Source organism: Choloepus didactylus, chromosome 5 (assembly GCF_015220235.1).
Source record: "Choloepus didactylus isolate mChoDid1 chromosome 5, mChoDid1.pri, whole genome shotgun sequence".
Classification (NCBI taxonomy): Eukaryota; Metazoa; Chordata; class Mammalia; order Pilosa; family Megalonychidae; genus Choloepus; species Choloepus didactylus.
Window position 1 is genome coordinate 143,725,566 of NC_051311.1, and position 14,748 is coordinate 143,740,313.

Genomic DNA, 14,748 nt, shown 5'->3' on the forward strand with positions numbered 1-14,748 from the left:
CCCCACCCCATTCATTATAAGCTCAGTGTGTGTACCAAGGAAACAGTCGGTCTCATTAGAGAAAGCAATAGTATCTTTCAACTGGGAGATAAATCTAAAAGATAAATCTCTATTCTAATACTTCAGGCAGTTCTGTATCTAAAACCACCCTAGAAAGATAGATGTTTATTCTTAAGCATCTCTAGGGAGAGGCCTCCATAGCCCTCTCAATTATGTGTTCCATTATCTCACTAGCCTTCTCATCTGGAAGGCTTTTTTTTTCCCTTAATGTCTAATTTTAATCCCTCCTGTTGCAATTTAAACCCATTTCCTTTTGTCCTGGCTTCAGTGGAAATGAAAAATACCAGCACCCACCCACTCCTATTTGTAATTGAAGATGTCTCACTTCTCTCAGGCAGTTTTTTCTTTCTAGTGTTAAATGGGCCCCCACTTTTGCTTTTATTCCCTTGCGCTATTTCTTGGTGACTTTTTAAACTTTCATTGCTGGGATTGCAGCAAGTATCAGGGACTTTCCATTTAAATTCTGTCATTTTATTCTTGCAGTTTATTTTTTCAATCCACCAATCTGTGTAACTTTAAGAATCCACCTAACCTACTGAAAAAGATAGACACCGTTGTAAAGCGCCTTACATTTGTGTAATTCTTCTAAGTGAACCACTACCATTACCGCAAACCCCACTCCCCTGATTTCCATACTACAAGTGAAATGTTATTCTGTCTTATTTCTGGCTTCTTCATGCATGAGTTCAATGTGGCCACAACAACAGTGTTTCTGAGTCCTAGGTCTGCTTCACTGCTAAGATAGCTCAGGGGAGGACAGAGAAAAGGAAACAGTATTCTCTTTTCCTCTTGCCTTTCCCAGATTCTTGAGGCAGTAGCTACCCGAGTTGGCAGAAGCTACAGATTCCCAGCTCTTGGAACACTGATCTTTTTGGGATCTGAGATAAGAACTTGGGTATAATATAAAAAGGAACAAGCCAGAAAATAATGCAACTTGTATTCACCACCTAAAAAATAGGAACTTCCCCTTAAAAATTAGAAAAGAGAAAATAGGTTCAAATGAGGATGAAGTTGAATCAAAGGGTAAGACAAGAGAAGATGAAGGAAAATAGTAGAAAGAAGCATGTGATGAAGTATGAGAAAGAAAAAAATGCTTCAATTTGTGATCCTCAAACAAAAATATCATGGTAAGATTTCTTAGTAAAATTAAAAAATAAACAAACTTAAAATTCCAGAATAAGAACAGTGACTCGGATTTTATAATACGAACATGGCAAAATTTTGCATTTTTGCAAAATTTTTGCAAAATTTCATTATTAATTTAAAAATTCCTCATAGACATGTTACCAGTAACTGCCTAAACTTCGATGAAAGGTAAGCATTATTAATTTGACCCCTAACAGTTCTGCCTAGTCCAATCTTTCAAGAGTAATCCTGGACTATAAAAATAGAATTGGCATTGAAACTACTATAACTTCAAAGTAGGATATAAGTGGTCATATGTTTTCCTCTGTTAATTGAAGATTATGTTAATGATGCTCTGTCTTCCATATAACATTGTCACAGAGAGTGTTTCAAAGAACATTTAATTGTCCCTTAAATTTACCATTGAAAATCAAAGGAAGAAATTGATGGACATGGTTAGTAGACTGAATATTTAAGTCTCAGTAGTGCACAGCAGAGTGGTAAATAAACATTAATAATTATTAATAATCATTTTTGGTGGAGTTACTTACAAAAGAGATTTCTGTTTAAATATGCGAGTCTGCTTTCTAGGACTATTCAAAATTAGCAATAGCTACTCAAAAGGAAACGAAATATTCCTTTCTCCTGCTTCCCTGAAAGGTACCATTTGACCACAGTTTTAATCTGCAGACAAGACAGAGTGCCATCTTTGCCCAAAGTAAATTGTCTTCATCTAAATCAAATGAGTGCCGTATTGCATGTTACAGCCCTGAATCCTAAACCTGAAATATTTAACATACAAAAATGTAAAAGACCCTAATATTTTAGAAATGTTGTGATAGAAGCCATAAGACAAAAGAGAAGACATTCTTAATATTTTACACAACCAAAAAGTGCTCATTTTGATAACATATTGTTGATGCAATGGAAAGCATGAGTAAAGTGTAGAATTATTATTATAGAGTGTATTTATTTAATCTACATTGCTAAGGCCTAGGTGATTGCAATGGGCCTTAGGAGTGTAAATTGGAAATACTGTCAAAACAATACCCCAGATGTGTTGCATCATCTGTAGTGTCAAAATGATAAGTTTGGATAAATAAGCAAATATATAATTTGCAAGAGTGTTCAGAGCTACTCACCCGGATTTGGGCTCTCAGATTTTAAGACATCTATGCGTTTCACTTCAACCTTAACCCAAGGTCAAGACCTGGGAAACCTGAGATCTTGAAATGGATTTATTGCTAGGATTAGTAGCAATTGTTTCATTTTAATTCATTGTCACTCCATGGTCATCATCCTAAAAGACTGCTTTTAAAATAACTTTACAGTCACCACAAACACAGACGATAAAGTCTAAATTGAAAAAAGTAAACATTCTATTTGAGCCATTTCTGACACCACTAATCAAGACATCTGATTAGAAAATTGAATTTTGATAATATTTTTTATGGCCCATTATACAACTACCTCTTTTCTCAGAATGGAGACAGTGTGGTGCTTTTGCTGCCAAAGAAATGGTATGTATTTTTGGCTTCTTTTCCAGCACTTGAAAAGCAACTTTTTACTCTAGTGTAAAATTGATTCTCGTGAATAACTCAATCCTCTATGCCTATTGAGTTGCACGTATGGGTCAGTTTAGCTGCAGTGTGTATTGTAAGTGATGGTGCAGGGAAGGAATGTCTGAGTAGGAGTACAATATATCTGTGCCAATCTGCATTCAGCACTAAGCAGAGTCATGAGATGTAAAGTAAGAGCATCTTTGAACAATGTTTACAGTGGGCCTTACTGCATGATGGAAGTGTCTGAGAAAACAGCTAATTTAAAACTGCAGACCTCTATATCTTGCTGCCAATAAGACCAAATACTTATTGGAACTTATGCTTTATTCATTCTAGCTTTGAAATATTAAAAAAAATATATATCTGCCTGGGAATTCATATATTTCATTATGTTACTGTGTCTTGCCTTAGAGATAAGGATTATCTTCTTTTAAACTGTCTCCTCCTCCTTTATTATTGGCAAACAAACAAAGATAGGAGGGAGAGCTTTTCTACTTGCATCTTTGATACATTACAATCTAATTTATCTGCTGTGGAACTAGTCTTACACCAATCACCCTATGCCCCCTCTGTCACCATATTTGTAACTCTCATCTAGAATATCTCTTGCATGTCTAACATTGGAAGGCATTTCAATGTAAGGCAAGCAAAATATAATGTAGTTGGGGGCTGTGTGCTAGGTTTTAGGAGCTTAACATATCAAGGCAGGGATATCCTAGATTTGTATTCTAGCCCTCCACTTACTTGCCATATGATTTTGAGCAATTAACTTAACCTTTCTGAGCCTCTGTTTCCTCATCTGAGTGGGATGGAGATCTATAGTCGAGTTTGGAGGACCGCTTGAGATAATGCATGGAAGATAGCACAGAACCTGATAAATGGGAAATGCGCAATTCGTGATGACTTTTTGCTTTATTATGATTATTGTAATGGAAAGTGATTTATTTCTTTTTGCATCAGATATTCTAAAACTGCCATGGAAGATTACATGAAGAAATTCTTGGCTGTTACTTTAAAGCCTGATCGATTTCTTCTGGAAAAGAGGTGAAAATGTAATGTGTGCTCATCCTATGATGAGAATAACAATCTCAGAAATATTTCTATGTTGCCTTACTAGGCCTTTGAGATTGAAAACAGATCCAGCCTGTTTCCAAAAACTGAACTCAATGCTGGAAGATAATCTCTCTTTTTGAGGTGGATGTTTGTACTAATTTTTTGGTAACTAACATTTAAGAATCCCTGGCTATAGAACTGCAATGTAGATATAACACCCAAAGGAAAGATTTGCATAATGTGGTGGATGAGGAGAAAGTAGAAGTGGAATGTTGAAGAGGAAATATCATAGATGTTGTGTTGGGTGAACCCATTTAAATCTCAGTTCTACCTACTAATTGCATGTCCTTTGCTCCTGTGTCATTTCTAAAATGGAGGTCATAATTGCATATTTCAGTAAAGATATTGAAATATCAAAAAGATAACATATGTAAAAGTACTTTAAACTAGTATCTGACACATAGTAGACACTAGTAAATCCTATTTCTCCTCTGTCCTTCCTACTGTGTTTGGCATATTTCCATGTAGTAATATGTCCTGCTTGGTAGACTCTTTGACCTTGAGCTGTCTTTGTGACCTACTGCTATGTTTACCTACTTGGTATGAGGAAGCTTGGTCCAGTCACATAAGTTATTTTAGTAGAGTTTCAAGAAAATATGACTTAAAGACAAATAAGGTGGTAACAATTTACTGCCTCAAACATTTGTGAGCTGCCAGAAAATGCATCAGTGCCAGCTATTGATTTCTGCCTCACTAATTCTGCCACTGTCAATGAAAGGATAGTATTTGATGGTTTGTTGTCTTCTGTTTTATTCTTGGTCCCCCGATTTGTTTTGTTTTGTTTTTGCCTTTTTGTGCTTTTCTGGCACAGTACATATAGATAGCAGGGATGCTTTAAATGTATTTAGTTCAGAGCTGCCAGGTTATGCGTATTCTCCTGCCAACAAAGGAGAAAGACATGCATGTCATTACTTAAGTTTTAACAGCTCTAACTTCAGGGATGATTTGGAGACTTGCATAATAGCCAGTATCCAAGAAGAGTCAAAAGCAGAGCTGAGATCAATACAAACATTAAGGCTGTCCACTTCCCAGATAATGTACCTGTTGTAAGTAGGACTCTAAAATATAGCTATAAATAAAATCACGACACCTTTTTAGACAGAAGTTGCAGAAAAATTTATTTATAAAGGTTGTAAGATGAGAAGTGGAAGTGACTGTGTTCCAGCATCTGATATGGTTCACTTATTTACTATTGGAAAAAAAACTCAGGGAGTGTAGTCCGCAGATAATATCTGGGCTTGTTATATCTCCAAATGTCAATTTAGGTTTGTTTCTTTTAGATATAGATTCTGTCAATTTCTGCCTATGGCTCACAGACTCAACTTTATGCTTCACACATTCACTTATTTGTAGAGACAAATATTGATATATACTGATGGGAAGGATTATTCTCATTTTTAACGTGTTGGCAAAGTGTTAGGTTGGTGACTAATAAAGGCTGCAGGCAAGCATTAATGTTTAAAAAAGATGGCTGCACTTTTGCTGATTTTGAAAGCTCTCACATTGACATATATGAATATAAAAATTCCAAGTTATTTCCTGGAAAAGAGTAAATTTTGAGAGTAACATTAGCCTTAAGTTTCCCTTTAATGAAGAGAATCATACATTTAAAATAAGGCCCTTCTGAATTAAAAAGTAAAGAGGAGTTATCACTATTGCCCTTTGTTTTGAAGTAATATCTATGATTTGGTAGATAGAGATGAAAGAATTATTGTCTTTAAAATTTAAAAAACATGTTTGCTATTTTTATAGCTTTGGTTAATATCAGAATATTATCCATTTTTTTTAACTAGATGAATTGTGAGTCATTACTGTATGTATCATTTTTTGCCAAGAAATTATAAAATACATATGTTATTAATAGAAAGACAAAACTTTCAAATGTAAGATTCTAAATTGGCTTAAAATTTCATTGACGAAGAATGTACATTTGACAAATTAGAGACACATTTTTCTAAAGAAAACTATAAGAACAATACTAGCTCCTTCATGTTATGAGTATAAACAACTAAACTTTAAGAACCTAAAAATATAGCTATATAATGAAGAACTAAATTTATTCAGGTTGTAAGTTCCTTCGAGGTAGTGGTTCAGTGGGATAATGTAGCCAATAAAGGGAAAAGGAGGTCAGGGATGGTACTCTGGTTCTGTTCCTCTTCAGGATGGAAGCCTAATGTCATGTTGATGTGAATTTAATGAGATGCGTCTTACTTAAGGAATCCCGAAATCAGATCCAGTCTATTCTTTATTAAACACATAGGGAGAGCCTACCTGAGGCCCTGTGTCTATGCTTTTTCTTTCCGTGTGATGATACAGGCTCTTTATTTGACCTCCCCACCCCCCAAAAAAAATAAATCCTTTCCTTCTCTCAATATCATTCAAACTCAGCCAAGTCTTCACCTTCTTTAAATGTATACATTGCATATGTTTTCTGGGATTCAAGGAATCTCCATAAATGTTACCATTTCTTTTTCCTATCTTTCAAAGTCAAGCTTTTCTGAAATCAGCTACCTTTCTTGACCCTTGAGTAGCACTTGGCCCTGCTGATCATTCCTTCCTCCTTGAAGTACTCTTCCTCTCTTGGTTCCATGACACTGCTCTCTCCTGGTTATCACATCTCCTTGGCTGCTGCTTCTCACCCTCCTTTGTGGGCTTCTCCTTCTCCCTTCAGCCTGAAGAGTTACTGTTCCTTAGGGTTCTGTCCTTGGCTCTCTTCACACTTACTGGGTGATTTTAATTTCTGTTGTTAGTTACTTTCTGTATGCTGATGACTTCCAGATTTGTATCTTCACCACATTCCCCTCTCTCTCCCAAGCTCTAGATCCATATATCCAACCACTTAATGGCCTTCTCCACCTCAATGTCCAGAAACTGAAGTGATCCTTCTCTGTATCTCATGCTACCCCAAATCTACTTCTTCTCTTTGTATCTTATATCTCAGGATTGGTACTGCACCTAATTTAGTTTGCCCAAATGTAAATCAAATTAATTCATAAAATCTTTTGTCTCAAAACATTGCTCTCTGTCCACACTGCCACTAGCTCAGTCCAGACCACCATTATTGTTGCTTTTGCTTTGTGGAAACAGCCTATTCTCTCTTCCTCTAGTCTTTTTTTCTCCAATATGTTTTCTACATTTGAGAACATGTAGAAGAAGCCCCCTTGGTTTAAATCTTTCAGGGGCTCCTATTGTCTCTAGGGTTAATTCTAAATTCCTTACCATGGTAACCCTTCATAACCTCATGATATCATCACTGCTTTCTTTTCAGGTCTTGTCTCACACCACTCCCAGCACTACTCCATGGCATGAACAAGGTGAATTTTCTCTTTACTCTAAACATTTCTACATTATTTTGTTTGGAACTCTCTGACTCTTTCTACCTTACCACTTTTGCCTAGCCAGCTCCTAAATGACCTTCATTTCTCTGCTTGGATGTTATCTCCTCCAGAAACTCTTGCTGATACTCTCATTTTCTTCCTCTGACTCACCAAGTCAAGATTTTGTGTTTCTTCTACCAGCCCCCATAACACCCTGGGCTTACTCCTATCATATTGCTTGCCCTGCTGTATTAAAATTGTCTTTTTTTTCCTCAAATTTCCCTTCTAGAATATAATTTCTTTAAGTTCAGAGGTGGGCTTATCCATTGTGGAAACTTGTTGATAGTTCCTGGAAAACAGTGGATGCTCAAAAGATATTTCTTGAATTGAGTATATTTGTGGATTACTTTGACCATTTATTATTATTTTCCTAGTGCTTTTGCCACTTCTTCATGTACTATATCTTCCCTTAATTTCAGAATCTTAACAGACACTCTTCCAATTTCTTATAAAAGATTAACTTCAAAACCCTTTGAACAGGATATACTTACTGTACAGTGAAAACAGCAAAATGAAAAATAGTATTATGGAAAGCAAGAAGGAATATAAGAAAATTTATATCTGTCTGCTCATTTGTGCAAAAGAAATATAGGCAGGATAACCCAGAAACTGAAGATTACAGGTGGAAAGAAGAGGGGAGATGGATAGCAGGAATGAGGAAGGAGCAGCCCTTTTCTGAGTACCTCTTTGGTCATAGGTTTGGTTCCTAGAACCATAGTAATGTTTTACCTTCCCCCTTCCCCCAAATAAATAAACCAGGATGTGGAGGAAACACAAAATGGAACATAAAATGTAATGAATGAACCAAACTCTATTATGAATTAATAACATGACTACACTGAAGGGGGTAAGAAAGAAAAGAACTAACCTAAGTAATTTTGGAAGACAGTATTTTAACTACATACTGTTAGGCTAAAGTCAAAAAGAACTGTACACAAATACTGCCCTCGAGTTAGTGAATCTGTCTCACAGGGGTATAGGTTATCAATTCTGAAACTGCTGTATGTGCATAGTAGGATTGAACAAATCAGTGACTACATAGTATATAATGAGAACCAAGTTTCTCATTGTTGGGGAAAGATGTTACAAATATGGAAAGGGAGAACCTGTAGTGTTGGATTGAAATTGGAGGTAGTAGTTTGAATTTATGGTTTAAATATATATACAGGTATATAGATACAAAATGTGTATGTGCACACACACATAAGTCAGTTTACATAACATATATTCTCTAATCTGTCTACTGAGAGGGCTAGAAGCAAAGATGCACTAGTGGTAGTGAGCACACTACACTGTGTGAATAATATATCTCATTTAATTTAGTTATTCTCCTGTTGATGGATAGCTGGACTGTTTTTAGTTTTTGTCAATTATGAATACAGCTGCCATGAAAGTGTTAGACAATTTTTTTATGGCTATATGCTTTCATTTCTCTTGTCTATATCTGGGAGTGGAATTTCTGACTTAGAAGGCAGGCATATATTTAGTTTAATGAGAAAATATTAGCCTTTCTTGAAAATAGTTGCATCATTTTATGGTGGCCTGGACTGAGCTAGTGGCAGTGCAGATACAGAGCAATGTTTTGAGACAAAAGATTTTATGAATTAATTAATTTATACTCCCATCAGCAATGTCAAGAGTTCTGATTACTCCCATCTGTATCAGTGTTATCAGTCTTTTTTTTTTTTATTATTTTTAGCCACTTTTGTGTAGTTATATACTGATGACATTGTGTTTATTGGTCATTCATGTGTCTTTCGTTGTGAAGTGTCTGTTCAAATTGTTGGATTATTTTTATTGGGTTGTGTGTCTTTTTATTATTGAATTGTAAGAGTTCTTTGTATATTTTGGATACACGTTCTTTGTTAGATATCTGTTTTATGAATATATTCTTCCATCCTGATAGTCTCTTTCAGATGATCAGAAGCTTTCTAAATTAATCCATTTTTATTGTTAATTTTTGTGTATGTCCTTGCCTACCCCAAGATCACAAGGGCATTCTCCTATATTTTCTTCTTATAGATTTATTGTTTTAACTTTTATGTTTAGGTCAGTGATCTAGCTCAGATTATTTTTTATGAATGGGATAACCTAGTCATTATAGATTCCTTTTCTCTTTCTCATTAGCATTTCCAGTTGTTCCAGCAGCATTTGTTAAAAATACTTCAGTTTTGCCTTAGTACATTTGACAAAAGTCCAGTATATGTGTGACAAAAGTCCATATATGTGTGGGTCTATTTCTGGACTCTTATTCTAACTCTTACTCTATTTGACTTCTTTATGCCAATAATATGCTTTTGATTACTGTGGCTTCATAACTCTTGAAGTCAGGTAGTTTCACTTCATTTTTGAAGGATAATTTTCCTGGGAATAGATTTTCAGATTGGAAGTTATTTCTTTAAGCACTTTGAATATAGTGTTTCAGGGTCTTCAGGCTTCTGTTTTTTTCTGTGAAGTTAGCTGTCAATTTTATGAATGCTTCTTTGAAAATATATTTTTTTAAATACATTTACTTTGAGGTTTTCTCTTTGTTTTGGTCTTTAGATATTTTATAGTAATGTGCCTTGGTGTGGTTTCTTTGTATTTATCCCGTTTGGGTTTTGTAGTGCTGTTTGAGCTGTGGCTTGTTTTCTTTCATTAGTTTTGGAAAAACCTCAAATATTATTTCTTCAAATATTTCTTCTGCACATTCTCTTGTTTATTTCCTTCTGGGATGATAATTACATGAATGTTACACATTTTCACTGTATTCCATAGATCTCTTAGGTCTTTTCTCTAGGTCTTTCTTTAGGTCTTCTCATCCTTTTGATCTTTATGTTTCCTCTTATGTTTTCTTTTGACTCATTTACCAGCTCACTAATTCACTGTGCAGTCATGTATTATCTGATATTAAGTTCATCTATTGAGTTCTTAATTTTAATAATTGTGGCTTTCAGTTCTAGAATTTCCATTTGTTTCTTTTTTAAATAGTTTTTGTTTCTCCAATAAATTCTCATTCCCATTAAAAAAAAATATGATGCATAGTTACTTTAAAGTTTCTGTTTGATAACTCCATTCATTACTTGTATCCCCAATGGGTCTATTTCTATTGTCTGGTTTTGTTTTTTTTTCTCTTCTTGGTTTTCAGTCACTTGATTTTCTCTCCTTGTATGCCTGCTTATTTTCGATTAAGTGGTGTTCATTGCACATTTAAGAATTACAAAGATAATCTGTTATGTATGATGATGTTATATTTCTCTGGAGAAGATTAAATTTTGAGTTTTTAGAAACTAGGAATCACAAGTCACCTTAATCCATTCTGAAATTGATAGCCATTTTTAAACTAGGCTTCACTTCCTATAAACCCAGGTCTGTTTCCAGTTTATCCTCATTCCTAAGATACAGCCTTTTGCACTTCTGAACTCAAACCTCGGGAATTAACCAGGACGCTCCTTCCTCCTTGACAGGCCATTACCTTCAATTTCTTGTAACCCTACTTTCAACTGTGATGTGTTGAAAATTCTGCTTAGTTTCATTGCCTTGCTCAGAAACAGTGTTTTCTATAGGAGAAAGGAAATTCAAATGTCTGTTTCACCTCTTTGGCTTTCCTTCTTCTCCTTGAACTGAGACCTGTGTTTCTCATGGCTGTACTAGCTCTCTGATGCCTTGAAACAATTCTTCTCAGTGTGAGAGTTAAGCAAAATTACCTAATCTGACATTATGAAGCTGGAATAATTATTTTTTAGCTTTTTATTTTTAAGTAATTTCAAGTATACATAACAGTTGCAGGTATAATATAGAGAGCTTCTATGTACCCCTTATTCAGACTTGTTAATCTTTAAAATTTTGCTATATTTGTTTTGTCATTCATTCTCTCTCTGTGTTGTGTGTGTGAGGTTAATTTTCTAAAACACTTGATGGTAAATCACATGCATCATGTGCCTTTACCCTCAATGCTTCAGAGTGTACTTCGTAAGAACAACTGTAGTTCTTAAGTAACCATGGTTCAGTTATTAAATTCAGGAAACTTAACATTGATAAAATACTTTTGTTTAACTTTGATTCAGTAATGGTCTTCATAAGGTTTTCCACCACTCATGTATTGCATTTAGTTGTCAGATGTTTTTAGTCTCAATTCTGGAACAGTTCCTCAGCCTTTCTTTGTTTTTCATGAGTTTCATAGTTTTTAAGAATATAAGCCAGTTAATTTATAGATTATTCCTTAATTTTGATTTGTCTGATGTTTATTCATTTGTAGCAGGAATATTATTAAAGTAATATTATGTCTTCCCAGTGTACTTCTTTTGAAACATGTAATGTTGGTGTTGTTGATTTTGGTCATGCTGTCAAGTGTTGTCTGGTTTGTTCAGCATGTATTTACTATTCTTTCCCTTGCAACTAATAAAAAATATGTGGGAAAACTGTAAGACCACATAAATATCCTGTTCCTTACCAGACTTCCCACCTTATATTTAGTATCCATTGATAATTCTTGTCTAAACCAATCTTTACAATAAAGATTGAAAAATGATGACTTTCCAACCCACCACTTTGTCTGCATTTATCAGTCAGCATTCTACTGTAAGGAATAGCCCTCTTTTCTCATCTTTATCTATCTAGCTATCTATCTAATTATCCATCCATCCACCCATCCATCCATCCATTCATCTATCTTTAAACTTTCTATCTAAACTTGTATTGATTATTAGAATGAGATTGATAGATTCCTATTCTATTCAATAAGATATACTCCATTACTATCTTTGCTAATTTTGATGCTCAAATTGTCCCAGATTTGTGAGTGGAAACTCATTCAGGCTCCTGTATCTTTCTTTTTTACAGTTTTATTGAGATAGAATTCATGTGCCATAAAACTCATCCTCCTGTGCCTTTTCAATATACCACCATCCCTTTGTTTTTTAGCACTTCTTTACTTTCTGGTACAATAAGATGTTCCAAATCCATCTAATACCTTCCCAACATTAGCTTTGCAATCAGATTAAGGTTGATTCCTAGGGGCCCTGATTCTTATATTATTCTTAATATTGTATTATTCTTATATTATTCTTAATATTATTAAGAAACCAAGATCTGGATGCTAGGTGTGCTCATTGCTTTTGGAGCGCCATTGCTTCTAGGTCCTTTCAGTAGACAGAAAAATCTACTAAGAAAAGTTCAAAATTTCTTTGCATTTCTTTTATTCCCTAGATTGAGGATATATAGTTAAAGCATTGTGTTCCAAAATTACTTTCATTTGTCCCCTTCGTGCACTGTTCATTGTGGTATGTTATTCACATCGAAATGCACTTGGGTTCAACTGCTTTTGTTGGCCTTCAGCTACAGTGCTTTTTCCCATTCTTGTTGAATTAATTTTATTTTTTGAATATGTAAACACTAACATGCCTTCAAAATGTAAAACTTTATCAAAAGATAAAATGTGAGAACTGTTACTCCCTTTTTTATCCTTTTCCTTGTTCCTGTCCATTTCTTTTTGGTAACCAATTTTTTTTTTTTTCTGGTTTATGCTTCCTATGTTTATCTTTGCAAAAATAACTCAATTATCTATGGTTTATACAATTAATGTGTCTCTTTTTATATCTAAAAATATATTCTTTTACACTTCGATTTTTCATGTAACAATGTACCCTAGAAACCACTCCTTATCAGATTATACCACTCTTTTTTATTCTTTTCTAAACTTAATAGTTCTCCATTGTGTGTCTGTACCATACTTTATTCATCCAGTCACCTATGTTTGGAAATTTAAATTGTTTACACTATTTTGCTATTACAAATAATACTGTAATTCATTACTTTGTAAATAAATATTTTTGTTAGATGTATTTGTTGGGGGTTGAATCATGTCCCCCACAAAAGTCATGTTCAGGAACCAACCCTTGGTTCTGTGGGTATAATGTATTTGTAAATAGGACCTTTGAAGATGTTATTAGTTTGGGTATGCCCAGACTAAATGAAGGTGGGCCTTAATCTAATATGATTGAAGTCCTTATAAGCAATGTAAATTGGATATGAAAGGAGAAGCCACAGGAAGAAACCAGAAGTTGACAGAACCAGGGGGAGAAAGGAGAAGACGTCACCATATGCACTGGTATATGATGGAAAAGCTAAGGACCAAGATTACCAGCAGCCAGCCCCAGAAGGCCACAGCCTCTGGGGAGAAAGCTTCACTTTGATGCCTCAAATTTGGACTTCTCCTAGCCCCCAAATGGTAAGCCAATAAATTCCCATCGTTCTTGACTTCAGGTGGTTCACTGGTAGAATATTGAAGCAGAAAGAGGTCTTGGAAATAATCTTCTTCAACTCCTTCTCTGTGCATGTGGAGTCCTAGGGTCTAGAGGCTAGCCTAAGATCAAACAGCTGTTTAGCAGTTTCCAGTAGATCAGGATGGTGGCATAAGATGCTCCAGGGTACTGTGCCCCCACAGAATCTTTGCACAACTAGCAAAAAATGACAGAGCCATCTTCCTCAAAATTCTAGAAAAGAGTTAGCGAGTTGAAGTAACTGGGCAAGTGCTGAATCATAAGAAACAGTTTTAAAAAGGGTGGGAGAAGCTCGTGGCATGCTTGCTGGCCCCTACCCCACCCACCCTGATGCAGTGTGGAACCAGATGGTGCTTCCATTGTAAGTTCCTGGTGTGTTCCAGAGGGAACAGAGTAATCCCTATGTGTGTAGTGGGTTGTCTGTATGTCAGAGCCAGTTTATCTGGTGGCAACCTGCAGGAATGAACCGGGAAACTCCTCTCAGGCTCACACTGCCAGAACTTGCTGTGCAGGCAGAATCAACTTGGGATCAGCTAAAACAGTATAAGAAACCATTAACTCAAAGTGGCCTAGGGCAAAGGTTTACCTGCTTCAAGTTGTAAAATAGAGCACCCAGGAAAGGATGAAACTTTATTTCATAGGGATTAAAGAAAGTTTTTGAATTCTATAAAGGGGGAATTTCCTAAGACCGTGAGGAAGCAGAAGCCCAAGACAAGACTCAGGTTCAGAAAAGAAGGAGAGGAGCCTGCACTTTACAGTTATTATCTAGGGCTGTTCTTTTTGAGAGGAGGGCTAAAATCTAAAGGAGAGTACTAGCCAATGCAGAGGCAATTTCCAAAGACTATGAAAGCTGTATTTTGCGTTGGTTTGTTTCTTTTTGTTAGCTCCTGGCACTCAAGGAAATCTGTGTTATATCACTATTTGGATACAAACTTCAGGAACAGACAGCCCTGGGACTAAATCCCAGAGTTAACAGTATAAAATATTAAAATATACACTGTGCAAAAAAGATTATAAAAAACCAGAGAAACAGGAAATGATGGCCGATCCAAAGTAACAAGATAAAAGTCCAGAAACTATCGATGAAAAAGACCAGACTTTGGACATTATGAACAAAAACTTTTAAGAAATGGTACTCAGTGTGCTCAGGGAAATAACACACACACTAACACACATTCACACACACACACATACACAGAAAAAAGAACTAAGAGATATCAGAAAAGCAACGAAATGAATGAACGATATGAG

General features: G+C 35.3%; 1 protein-coding gene across 5 annotated transcripts in view; it reads left to right on the forward strand.

The window, feature by feature from the left end:
- The window catches only part of BBS9 (Bardet-Biedl syndrome 9), a 591,615-nt gene that overhangs the window by 531,819 nt on the left and 45,048 nt on the right, over positions 1-14,748 (forward strand). The gene's annotated exons all lie outside the window — the stretch shown is intronic.